The sequence below is a fragment of the Bos indicus genome, chromosome 11 (genome assembly GCF_029378745.1).
Source record: "Bos indicus isolate NIAB-ARS_2022 breed Sahiwal x Tharparkar chromosome 11, NIAB-ARS_B.indTharparkar_mat_pri_1.0, whole genome shotgun sequence".
NCBI classification, from domain to species: Eukaryota; Metazoa; Chordata; class Mammalia; order Artiodactyla; family Bovidae; genus Bos; species Bos indicus.
The window spans coordinates 102037557-102049696 of record NC_091770.1 but is presented as its reverse complement, the minus strand read 5'-3'; positions in this window follow the sequence as shown (position 1 = coordinate 102049696).

Sequence of the window (12140 nt, the reverse complement as noted above, 5' to 3'; positions counted from 1 at the left end):
AGCAGCTGCCATGGGGGTTTTTTAAATCTCTCCTGACCAATACAACTGGCTTTCACCATTTATTGTTTGAGGAATAAATAATTCAAAAAGAAAACTAAAATTTAGCTTCAATTTAAAGTAGAATTTACAGCGTTGCACAGTACCATGAAGGCAGTTTCTGTACACAAAGGATCCCTCAGTAACTCTTAAAGGACTTGAGTTATTGTCACCCTATGCTACTGGACAGGAGGTGTTTGCCAAGTCAAACTGCGTAAACGGTGTCCACAGGTGGACGGTGCCCTGACCCACGGGAACTCCGACCCACGGGAGCTGTCTCTGTTCCCTCCTCCCTCCAGCTTGGGCCAGCTCTGCTTGTGGCCGCTGTAGCCTTTGTTCTCAAGCAATGTTGCAAATCGAATTGTTGGTACTTTTCAGCCTGGGAGGTGTACCTGGGAGTCACCCAGAGAACTTTAAAAATTCCCTCTCCTGGGCTGTCCCCTAGAATTGCTAATTCCTTGTGTCTGGGAGAAAGTACTTGCTGCCTTTAAAAAAAAAAAAAAGCTTAAAAGTTGAACTCACTGCAAGGTGATTGCAATGAGCGGCCAGCCTTGAGGCCTGGCTCCTCGCGTCAGCCCTGGGGCCCATCAGGGTCCAGTCTGTCTTCTTCAGTATCTCGTCCCCTACAGGGGCTCTGGAGGGGGTGCGGCCCACCCCCAGAAGCCATCTGGGCAGGCATCCTTTTGTTGAGATTCCCAAGGGCACCGCAGTGGGACTGGGGAAGGAGAGCCAGGAACAGCTCAGTCAGGGGTTGGCGGGTCCTGATGCCATAGAGAGCAGGAGTTAGAAGCCTGCCTATGGAGTCTAGGAAGGGCCAAGTGAGCCTGCGTCAGGTTTGAGCAGGAGTGCCCACTGAGCTAGCCATGGAGGGGCCTGAGCAGGGAGTAGTTGGTCACGGAAAACGAGGCAGGGGGTCTGCCTTAGCTCTGCTCTCGGCTATGGACAGCTCCTGAGGGCCTTCTGTGGGTTTTGCTTTCTCCGCCTGAAAATGATGGTCGGGGTGTTAGTTCTTTTTCACCATCAAGTTTTAAAATTCCAAGTCCCAAACGCTGGCGTCCAGGAGAAGAGGATGAAGAGCACAGTGCGAACTTCCCTGGTGGTCCAGCGGCCAAGGGGTCTCCTGATTCTCAGAGCTCTTGCAGCTCCACATTCAGAGACCCCCACTGCCCCCATCTCAGATACTGACCCAGAATCACCCCAACACAGCTGGGCAGGGAGCCCGCCGATGGCACCCGCCTTTGCCCACATCTTGGTGGAGAATGTCCTCAAAGATTCTACTTACGTTTATAGTTCCTTGGGTTTCATGACAACGTCGTCGTTCAGTTGCTCAGGCGAGTCCGACTGTGACCCCATGGACTGCAGCACGCCAGGCTTCCCTGTCCTGCACCTTCTCCCGGAGCTTGCCCAGACTCACGTCCATTGAGTTGGTGATGTCATCAACCATCTCGTCCTCTGTCATCCCCTTCTCATTAGATGATTAAAGCAACAAATGAACCTAAAACTAACTTTCTTAGGTCCCCTATACAGATCGCGTTGTCTACCCCTGCACTGTAACAGATCTGCTCAACAGAGCTAACCCTCTGGGGGAAGCAGCAAGAGAAAAGAGATTTCAAAAATAACAGCAGGGGCTCCCCACACATGTCACTCCTCAGGCCCCCAGGACATCGTGTCCGGGCTCCTCTGGGCGCAGGGGTGGGTTTTCTCTGAGGTTGGGGCCTCTCTCCTGGTCCTCCAGAAAGTGGCAGAGCATTGCCAGCACGTCCCTAGCCACATGCGCCCCTGGTATCTGTGAGTGACTGAGATGGTTGACTCTGATCTTTTTATACTCTACTGCCATAAAAAGGCAGTTTTATAAGCTGCTCTTACAAATCTGTTGAGTTTTTTTTTTAATTAAATTTTTTAAAGAAAGAATTGAGAAATTTTACTTAAGGCAAATTTGAGGATAACCACCCAGGAAGAGCATCTCAGAAAGCTCTGAGAACTGTTCCCTGATTTTCTTTTTAAACCGTCAAATGCCACCTCTTCTAACAGTATTTAAACCAATCTAGTAAATCTAATCAAACTTGGTGAGTCTAAAGTTCTTTTAAAAAGCCCATTTAATAAAACAGTCTTAAACTTTTCCATTTAATCCTAAACTGAGCGATTCAGTAGGTTTCAAGTTGAAATAACTAATCTGATGAAAATGCCAAATTTTCTTAAAAACCCTTGAGCCATCAAATACACTCTAAATAACAAACATAATTTGATATAAAAGCATTAGCATGGTTTCAATTTACTACATTATCTTGTTTAATTTTCAGTCTTTCCAAAGTTAGAATGCAGCCGAGATGGGATGGTTTTATCTTCCCGAGTGACTTCAGTTTGGCATCCCAAGCAAGTTGGGCTGCAGAGCAGCTAAAGTCATCACCCAGGTGATGCTGTATGTCCACAGTGGTGGTCAGACCACTGATTGGCACAGACCTGGCGCTCAAAGTTCTTGTGAAGTAAACTGTACGTCAGAGCATATATGAGGGTAATGGAAAACGAAAGACATAATCAACACCTGTGTACCACTGCCCCATCACAGAAAGCAGGACACGGCTGACGCCTGGAAGGTCACTCCAGGCTTCTTCCAGACATCCTCCTGCCTCCCCTTCCACCTAGTTGTAAACATCATCCCGAATTCTGTAGTTTGCATAAAGTTTTGTCAGTTCAGTTCAGTCGCTCAGTCGTGTCCAACTCTGCGACCCCATGGACCTCCCTGTCCATCACCAACTCCCGGAGCTTGCTCAAACTCATGTCCATTGAGTCAGTGATGCCATCCAACCATCTCATTCTCTGTCGTCCCCTTCTCCTCCTGCCTTCAATCTTTCCCAGCATCAGGGTCTTTTCAGATGAGTCAGTTTTTCGCATCAGGTGGCCAAAGTATTGGAGTTTCAGCTTCAGCATCAGTCCTTCCAATGAATTTGCAGGATTGATTTCCTTTAGGATGGACTGGTTGGATTTCCTTGCAGTCCAAGGGACTTTCAAGAGTCTTCTCCAACACCACAGTTCAAAAGCATCAATTCTTCGGTGCTCAGCTTTCTTCACAGTCCAACTCTCACATCCATACATGACCACTGGAAAAACCGTAGCTTTGACTAGACAGACCTTTGTTGGTAAAGGAATGTCTCTGCTTTTTAGTATGCTGTCTAGGTTGGTCATAACTTTCCTTCCAAGGAGTAAGCATCTTTTAATTTCATGGCTGCAGTCACCATCTGTAGTGATATTGGAGCCCCCAAAAAATAAAGTCTGTCACTGTTTCCCCATCTGTTTGCCATGAAGTGATGGGACCACCCATGCCATAATCTTAGTTTTCTGAATGTTGAGCTTTAAGCCAACTTTTTCACTCTCCTCTTTCACTTTCATCAAGAGGCTCTTGAGTTCTTTGCTTTCGGCCATAAGGGTGGTGTCATCTGCATATCTGAGGTTATTGATATTTCTCCTGGCAATCTTGATTCCAGCTTGTGCTTCTTCCAGCCCAGCGTTTCTCATGATGTACTCTGCATAGAAGTTGAATAAACAGGGTGACAATATACAGCCTTGACGTACTTGATGTACTTTCCTATTTGGAACCAGTCTGTTGCTCCATGTCCAGTTCTAACTGTTGCTTCCTGACCTGTATACAGGTTTCTCAAGAGGCAGGTCAGGTGGTCTGGTATTGCCATCTCCTGAAGAATTTTCCACAGTTTATTGTGATCCACACAGTCAAAGGCTTTGGCATAGTCAATAAAGTAGAAATAGATGTTTTTCTGGAACTCTCTTGCTTTTTCGATGATCCAGTAGATGTTGGCAATTTGATGTCTGGTTCCTCTGCCTTTTCTAAAACCAGCTTGAACATCTGGAAGTTCACGGTTCACATACTGTTGAAGCCTGGCTTGGAGACTTTTGAGCATTACTTTACTAGCGTGTGAGATGAGAGCAATTGTGCGGTAGTTTGAGCATTCTTTGGCATTGCCTTTCTTCGGGATTGGAATGAAAATTGACCTTTTCCAGTCCTGAGGCCACTGCTGAGTCTTCCAAATTTGCTGACATATAGAGTGCAGCACTTTAACAGCAACATCTTTTAGGATTTGGAATAGCTCAACTGGAATTCCATCACCTCCATTAGCTTTGTTCGTAGTGATGCTTCCTAAGACTCACTTAACATTCCAGGATGTCTGGCTCTAGGTGAGTGATCACACCATCGTGATTATCTGAGTTGTGAAGATCTTTTTTGTACAGTTCTTCTGTGTATTCTTGCCACCTCTTCTTAATATCTTCTGCTTCTGTTAGGTCCATGCCATTTCTGTCCTTTGTTGGGCCCATCTTTGCATGAAATGTTCCCTTGGTATCTAATTTTCTTGAAGAGATCTCTATTCTTTTCCATTGTATTGTTTTCCTCTATTTCTTTGCATTGATCACTGAGGAAGACTTTCTTATCTCTCCTTGTTGTTCTTTGGAACTCTGCATTCAAATGGGTACATCTTTCCTTTTCTCCTTTGCCTTTCGCTTCTCTTCTTTTCACAGCTATTTGTAAGGCCTTCTCAGCCATTTTGCTTTTTTGCATTTCTTTTCTATGGGGATGGTCTTGATCCCTGTCTCCTGTACAATGTTACGAACCTCCGTCCATAGTTCATCAGGCACTATGTCTATCAGATCTGATCCCTTGAATCTATTTCTCACTTCCATTGTCTAATAATAAGGGATTTGATTTAGGTCACAGTCTAGTGGTTTTCCCTACTTACTTCAATTTAAGTCTGATTTTGGCAATAAGGAGTTCATGATCTGAGCCACAGTCCTCTTCCGGTCTTATTTTTGCTGACTGTATAGAGCTTCTCCATCTTTGGCTGCAAAGAATATAATCAATCTGATTTCGGTGTTGACCATCTGTTGATGTCCATGTGTAGAGTCTTGTGTTGTTGGAAGAGGGTGTTTGCTATGAGCAATGTGTTCTCTTGGCAAAACTATTTTAGCCTTTGCCCTGCTTCATTCTGTATTCCAAGGCCAAATTTGCCTGTTACTCCAGGTTTTCTCTTGACTTCCTACTTTTGCATTGCAGTCCCCTATAATGAAAAGGACATCTTTTTGGGGTGTTAGTTCTAGAAGGTCTTACAGGTCTTCCTAGAACCGTTCAACTTCGGCTTCTTCAGCATTACTGGTCGGGGCATAGACTTGGATTACTGTGATATTGAATGGTTTGCCTTGGAAACGAACAGAGATCATTCTGTCGTTTTTGAGATTGCATCCAAGTACTGCATTTTGGACTCTTGTTGACGATGATGGCTACTCCATTTCTTCTAAGGGATTCTTGCCCACAGTAGGAGATATAATGGTTATCTGAGTTGTATTCACCCTTTCCTGTCTGTTTTGGTTCACTAATTCCTAAAATGTCAGTGTTCACTCTTAACATCTCCTGTTTGACCACTTCCAATTTATCTTGATTCATGGACTTAATATTCCAGGTTCCTATGCAGTACTGCTCTTTACAGCATCGGACTTTATTTCCATCACCAGTCACCTCCACAACTGGTTGTTGTTTTTGCTTTGGCTCCATCTCTTCATTCTTTCTGGAGTTATTTCTCCACTGATCTGCAGTAGCATATTGGGCACCTACTGACCTGGGGAGTTCATCTTTCAGTGTCCTATCTTTTTGCCTTTTCATGCTGTTCATGGGGTTCTCGAGGCAAGAATACTGAAGTGGTTTGCCATTCCCTTCTCCAGTGGACCATGTTCTGTCAGAACTCTCCACCATGACCCGTCCGTCTTGCCTACACGGCATGGCTCCTAGTTTCATTGAGTTAGACAAGGCTGTGGTCCATGTGATCAGATTGGTTAGTTTTCTGTGATTGTGGTTTTCAGTCTGTCTGCTCCCTAATGGAGAAGGATAAGAGGCTTACAGAAGCTTCCTGATGGGAGAGACTGACTGAGGGGGAAACTGGGTCTTGTCCTGATGGGCAGGGGCATGCTCAGTAAATCTTTAGTCCAATTTTCTGTTGATGGGCAGGGCTGTGTTCCCTCCCTGTTGTTTGACCTGAGGCCAAACTATGGTGGAGGTGATGAAGATAATGGCACCTCCTTCAGAAGGTCCCGTGCATGCACTGCTGCACTCAGTGCCCCCGACCCTGCAGCAGGCCACCGCTGACCACACCTCCCCTGGACACTCCCGGGCAAGTCTGGGGCACTCTCTTGTGGGGTCACGGCTCCTTTCTCCTGGGTACTGGTGCACCAGGTTCTGTTTGTGCCCTCCCAGAGCCTGTTTCCCAATCCTGGGTAAGTTCTGATGGCTCTGTGGTGAGGTTAATGGCGACCACCTCCAAGAAGGCTTATGCCATACCCAGGTCTGCTGCACCCAGAGCCCCTGCCCGTGTGGCAGGCCACTGCTGACCCGGATCTCCTCAGGAGACACTCAAACACAGTTCTGTCTCAGTCTCTGTGGGGTTTCTGGGTCCTCGTAGGCACAAGGTTTGTTTGGGCCCTCTGAGTGTCTATGGCGGGTATGGTGTTTGATTCTAAATGCGATTTTGCCCCTCCTATTGTCTTGCTGGGGCTTCTCCTTGGCCCTTAGACGTGGGGTATTTCCTCAAAGTCGCTGCAGCTCCACGCAGCTGCCACTCCAGCGCATATACCCCAAAATTATATTCACTCAATTTTGTACTTGATGTGATATATACAATGGATATCCTGTGACTGAATTTTCTCCTCCTCCTCCTTATATTTCTGAGATAGCTATAGCGGTTGTCCACTCTTTTGGGTGGAGGATAGTATTCTGTTTTAGGAACATGCCAGAGTCTGTCCATTCCATTCTGATGCACACACAGGAGCCTTCCCAGGCAGAACTCAGACCTGTGTCATGCAGGGACACAGGACTGGAAGGCCCTCCAGGATGCCTGACCGTGGGTGCTTCTGGCTTGAGGCTGTGACAGGGCTCCAAACAACAGCATGGTCAGGTGCTCCTATCCCGACAACTGAGTGGTGAGGACAACCTGCCAGGTGGGGGCCTGGTTGGAATCCTGCCCTTGGCCTGCACCCAAATCCCCTCATCCCACCAGTAACTCCCTAATGACAGGAGCCAGCCTGTGTGGGTTCCATTCTTTGCAACTGAAATGCCTCGACTAGAATACCCCTTACCTAGCAGTCTACCCTCGGGTAGTTACGGGGTCTAGAGACCAACGGATCCTGCAGTCCTAGCATCGTCATTAACTCCTCGACATGGCCTTACGGCTAACATGAAGGGATGGTTAATGACAGCACCTCTTTGGGGCAGAAGGACAGACCCCAGTAGAAATAGATCCTGGCAGAAGAAAGATGTCCGCGATCTCGCGGGAAGGTGAGGGTTACAGTTTCGCTCTATGTGTGTGCATATATGTGACAGCACACCCACGTGGCAGGCTTTGGCGGGGGGAAAGAGGGAAGAAATGGACAACAACAGCGGATACTGGTCCCTTATTTGGGCCAGCACTGCACTTCTGTGGCCCTCACAATAGCCCTCTGATATAGGTGCTAGGTTTTGCTGTTGTTTGGTTTGGTTTGGTTTTTGCCCTGTGGTGCAGCTGGTGGGATCTTAGTTCCCCAACCAGGGGTTGAACCCACACCCTCGCAGAGAAAGCCCAAAGTTCTAGCACCTGGACTACCAGGTGCTGGTTTTCACATCCCCATTTCACAGATAAGGATACTGAAGCAGAGAGGGATTGAGTAACTTGCCCAAGTTCATCCAGGTAGTAGAGGACAGCTTCGAACCCACGTGGTGGGACTTGAGAGCCCCGCAGTGCCATCCCTTCTGCCTCTGAAAACACGCCCCTCCCTGCCCCCTGCCCTCCACTCAAGGAAGGAAACGTGGGCCCTGGGTCAGCCATGAAATGTACAGACGCATGGGTGGGCCAGTGGGTGGGGAAGAGGGCCATTGGCAGGGTCAAAAAGTAAAAGGGTGGACATTTTGCATATCCTTTTTAAAAAAATAATGTATTTGGCTGAGCCAGGTCTTAGTTGCAGCATTCGGAATCTTTAGTTGAAGCCTGTGGGATCTAGTTCCCTGACGAGGGATTGAACCCTGGTCCCCCTGCATTGGGAGCTCAGAGTCTTAACCACTGGACTGCCAGGGAAGTCCCACGTGGGTCTTTCAAATCATCTTTTCAACTTAAATCGCCCAGTTGACTTTTGATGCCGTGCCCAAACTCTCCGACCAAGATACTTGTGGAGCCTCAGTGTTCTCAGCTGTAAAATGGCTCTGTTCCCAGATACTTGTGGAGCCTCAGTGTTCTCAGCTGTAAAATGGCTCTGTTCCCAGAGTCCACTTCTCAGCTTCATCTCAGGGGTCCTTGATAGAAGGTATATACAGCCTCAGCCTCAGCACAGGACTTAGCACGGTCTTAACAAACGCTGGGCAGACTGTGTGGGGGCGGGGAGTGTTTTATGAAAAGGTACTGGACATGCACATCAGAAAATATTAACAGTTATTAGCTTTGGATGGAAGATTGTGGGTGATTTTAATTTAAAAATTCTTATTATCTAGCATTTCTGTTTTTTCTAACTTCCTGAAGTTGTAATTTGTGTTTTATAAGAAAACAAAAACAAGTCAAGCTTCTCCTCCCTGGATTTTTACCCTTTGCTCATCTGGCCTGAGATGTGCAGGGGTCCTTAGGGACTGGGGGAGACTGGCCTAGCTGGAGGTGCTGTGCTGGGGCAGGGGTTGTGGGCATGGGAGGAGCCCCCTCTCAGCCCTGCCTGCCCAGGCCTGCGGGGAGATGCCCACAGCCGCTCCCCAGGTGCCCATAAACGCCTCATAACTAAAAGTGCCGACGCAGCAGGCCTGCTTATTTAGAGGGGGCACGTGGGGGCAGCGGGCAGGGCATTTTCCCTGACAGCAGGGCCGTTTGCATGACACCTGGCTCCCCAGGGCACCTCGCTCTGTCCTGGAGCCGCTGCAGGCGCGGAGGAGGGGGTTGGGCCAGAGCTGCAGGCCCTGCAGGGTGGAGGTCGGCGCCCCCTCCCCGCCCTGGGCTTCACACTCTTGCCATCCTGAATCACTTCCTGCCCCTGCTTCTTAGCAAGCGTGACTTCAGGCAAGTTACCTCCCAAATCGAACCCTCCACTTCCCTCTCTGTTAACTGGGTAGACCCGTCCTTCCACCTAGAACATTCTCTACGCAGGACAGTTTCACCCCCAATTTGCAATGCCCGGAGGCACTTTTGGTTGTTGCAACTTGGGAGGGAAAGCGACTGTCACCTGGAGACCGGAGGCCAAGGATGCTGTTAAACATCCTACCTGCACAGCACAGCTGCGCCCACCCGACCCGGCAGTGCCACCAATGTTGGTGGCACTGAGGCTGAGAGTCCTGTCCTAGGGTGAAGTTCATGACGGTGAAGCCTAAGGACGCACAGGCCGGGCCCGCGGACAGTGGCTGTCACCATCCACGTTGTGAAAGCAGAGCCTTCTCCTCTCAACCACTCAGAACCAGATGTCCACACATGAGGTCCGGGACCAGGAAGCACCACTGAAGAGGTGGGGCTGTGCCTGGAAGATGTCAGAGTTTTCCAAATGGCTGCCGGCAACTTTCCCTCCAGCCTCTGACCAGGGTCAGGGCCTGGGCCGCCTCCTGGGGGACCAGGGCTGCCAGTCTGATTTACAATGTGCTCCACCTCCCTGCCCCTGGCTTGTGTAGACACTGACCCTAGGGGAGCTGCCACAGTGCCACTGGCCCTGCTGAGAGGGGTCAGGGCAGGCAGGGCTCTGCCCACCTCCTCCCCGACCTCTCAGGACCCTTCCTGGGGACACAACCAGGGTGACACCAAGGTGTGTGTGTGTGTGTGTCTGTGCGTCTGTGTGTCTGTGTGTGTGTGTTCAGTAGAAGCTGCTGATGCCTGGCCCAGAGTCCGTCTATAGGAACCACCCCTGCAATGCTGCAGTGCCTGATACAACTTACAGCTGCCCACCTTCTGTACTGGGGGGGCCCCAAATCCAGCATGAAGCCCATGACGTGAGCCTGCCCCTTGCTTCAGGATGGAGTTTCTGCTCAGAGCCTCGGTGGGTGCCCTCAGGTATACCTCACTGGGCCTCCCCGCCCCCATCCGAATCGTCTCATCCATCTTCCAAACAGCACCCCCTCCATGATCCACGCTCTGAACCTGTGTCTCAAGCTCTGCTTCTGTCAAGGGACCAAAGATTCTGTGTGTGTATTTAGGGGCGAGTGATTGTGCTTCCTATGTTAACATCACGAGGAGGAGGAGGACGAGAAGCCACTGCTTACAAATTGCAGCCAGCAGCTGGTGTTTACCTAGAGGTGGATTTGCTCAGCCTGCTCCCACTTCTCCTTTGTCCCCCCCAGACCCCCACCCCCCACCCCTGCTCATCTGAAGGTGGAGGCCGGTCCTGTCCTGGAAAGAGGGTCTTGAGACAGTGAGGCCCTGAACTCCCGGGCCTAAAGCCGCTATGACCTGTTGTCTTCCTCATGGGCAGTGTTATGACGTGGGGGCCGTGGCTGGGAGCGTTTTAGTGTCTCTGCCTCAGTGGACTTGGGGACCCAGATGCTGAGTGGGAAAGGCCAATAACTTAGGAACCCGTAAGTCCGCTTGTGACAAAAAACCCAAAGACCAGTGTTTTTGATGACATCAAGGTTTATTTTTTCTCACACATTTAAGTGAAGAGGCGAGCAACCAGGGCTGGCGTCACCCAGCTCTGCTAGGTCCTCAGAAAACCAATCTCCACCTTCTGGGCTCCACCATCCTGAGGAGGTGGCTCCCCAAACCATGCTGAGTGAGTATCAGAGTGAGGAGGCCAGATAGACAAGCAGGGGCCCCAAACTTGGCCAACTGAGGCTTGGTGCGGAGTGAAGGCAAACAAAGGCTTTGAAGACTTTCCGGAGGCCGCGCCTGGCCAGAGCTGGGTCACATGAGCACACTAGGCAGCCAGGTGCCCCAGGGATGTTTTCTTTTAGCCACTGAGCTAGTGAGCTTGTCACTAAGAAGGTAAAGATGGTAAGGGAGAGGGGGCATGGGGACCTGACAGAAGGCACTTTGGGGTTGGGAGCTGAGACAGATCAGGAGGCCAGAAGGGCCTGGTGTTTGGCCCTGAGAGGCCCTAAACACATTTTATATCACTTGTGGCCGTGCTGTAATCTCTTGTCATCTGCAAGGCCAAGTTTCATTAGACTCTGGCTGAGCCTTGCTCTGGGGACTTGCAGGAGGAATGAACACAGTTTTATGTTAAACATCCCAGACTGGAAAGATTGGCTGCAGCCAGAGGGTAGCTGCAGGTGCTGGGGGGTGGGGGTGGGGAGGCTGTAGGACCAGCAAGGAACCAGAACCTGATCCATGTTCTGGGAATCTTCCGAGGCAGCTGGGAAGTAAGCAGGTGGCCAAGGAAAGCCAGACCTTCTTGAGAGACAGCAGGGAAGTCCAACTCCCAAGGCCCAGAAAGAGACCCATGGGCACCTCAGAAGTACAGGGCTAAGCTAATGGACCCCTTTCTTCCGAGCTTCCTTTCACAATTCCCAGGCTGCCCCTGGTCCCCTTGGCCGTCCCCTTACTGATGCTCGGGAGGGAAAGAGGAAGATGAAAGGGGAGGATGGTGGGTTGTGGGTCTTTGCCATTCCGCCTCCATCAGCCTGTGCCCACCTTGGAATCTGGCCACCAGGGGGCGCCGGAAGGCCGCGGCCCCAGCTTCAGACACGGCCTGAGGCTGAGGGTCCAGCGGGCCTGATAGAAATTCCCCTCAGATACCGGTTTATAAATAGAATCATCGGTGTCCAGCCCTGTTCCGCGCTCTGCTAGTCCCTTCCCTGGGACTTCTCAGCAAATCCTTGTCTACCATGTGCTTTTAAATTTGAGGACAGCCAAAGAGAAGTGCCACTATACTTTGGATTTTTTTTTTTTAGGGAAAGGAGGAAGACAACCTCCCAAGTTTGGGGAACATCGGAGGTCACTGCAGGGCCAGACCTGGCCACGTAGCGAGACAGCGCTGCTGGCCACACCTGCCCGTTATTCACAGAGGGGCCTGGGGAAGAGACGGGCCTTAAGAGTGAAACCGTTTCTTTAAGGCTTTTCTATGAGTTCCCCTTTCACCTCCACACTTGCTGGGTAAAAAACAGCAGAAAGAACACAGGCCCTGGA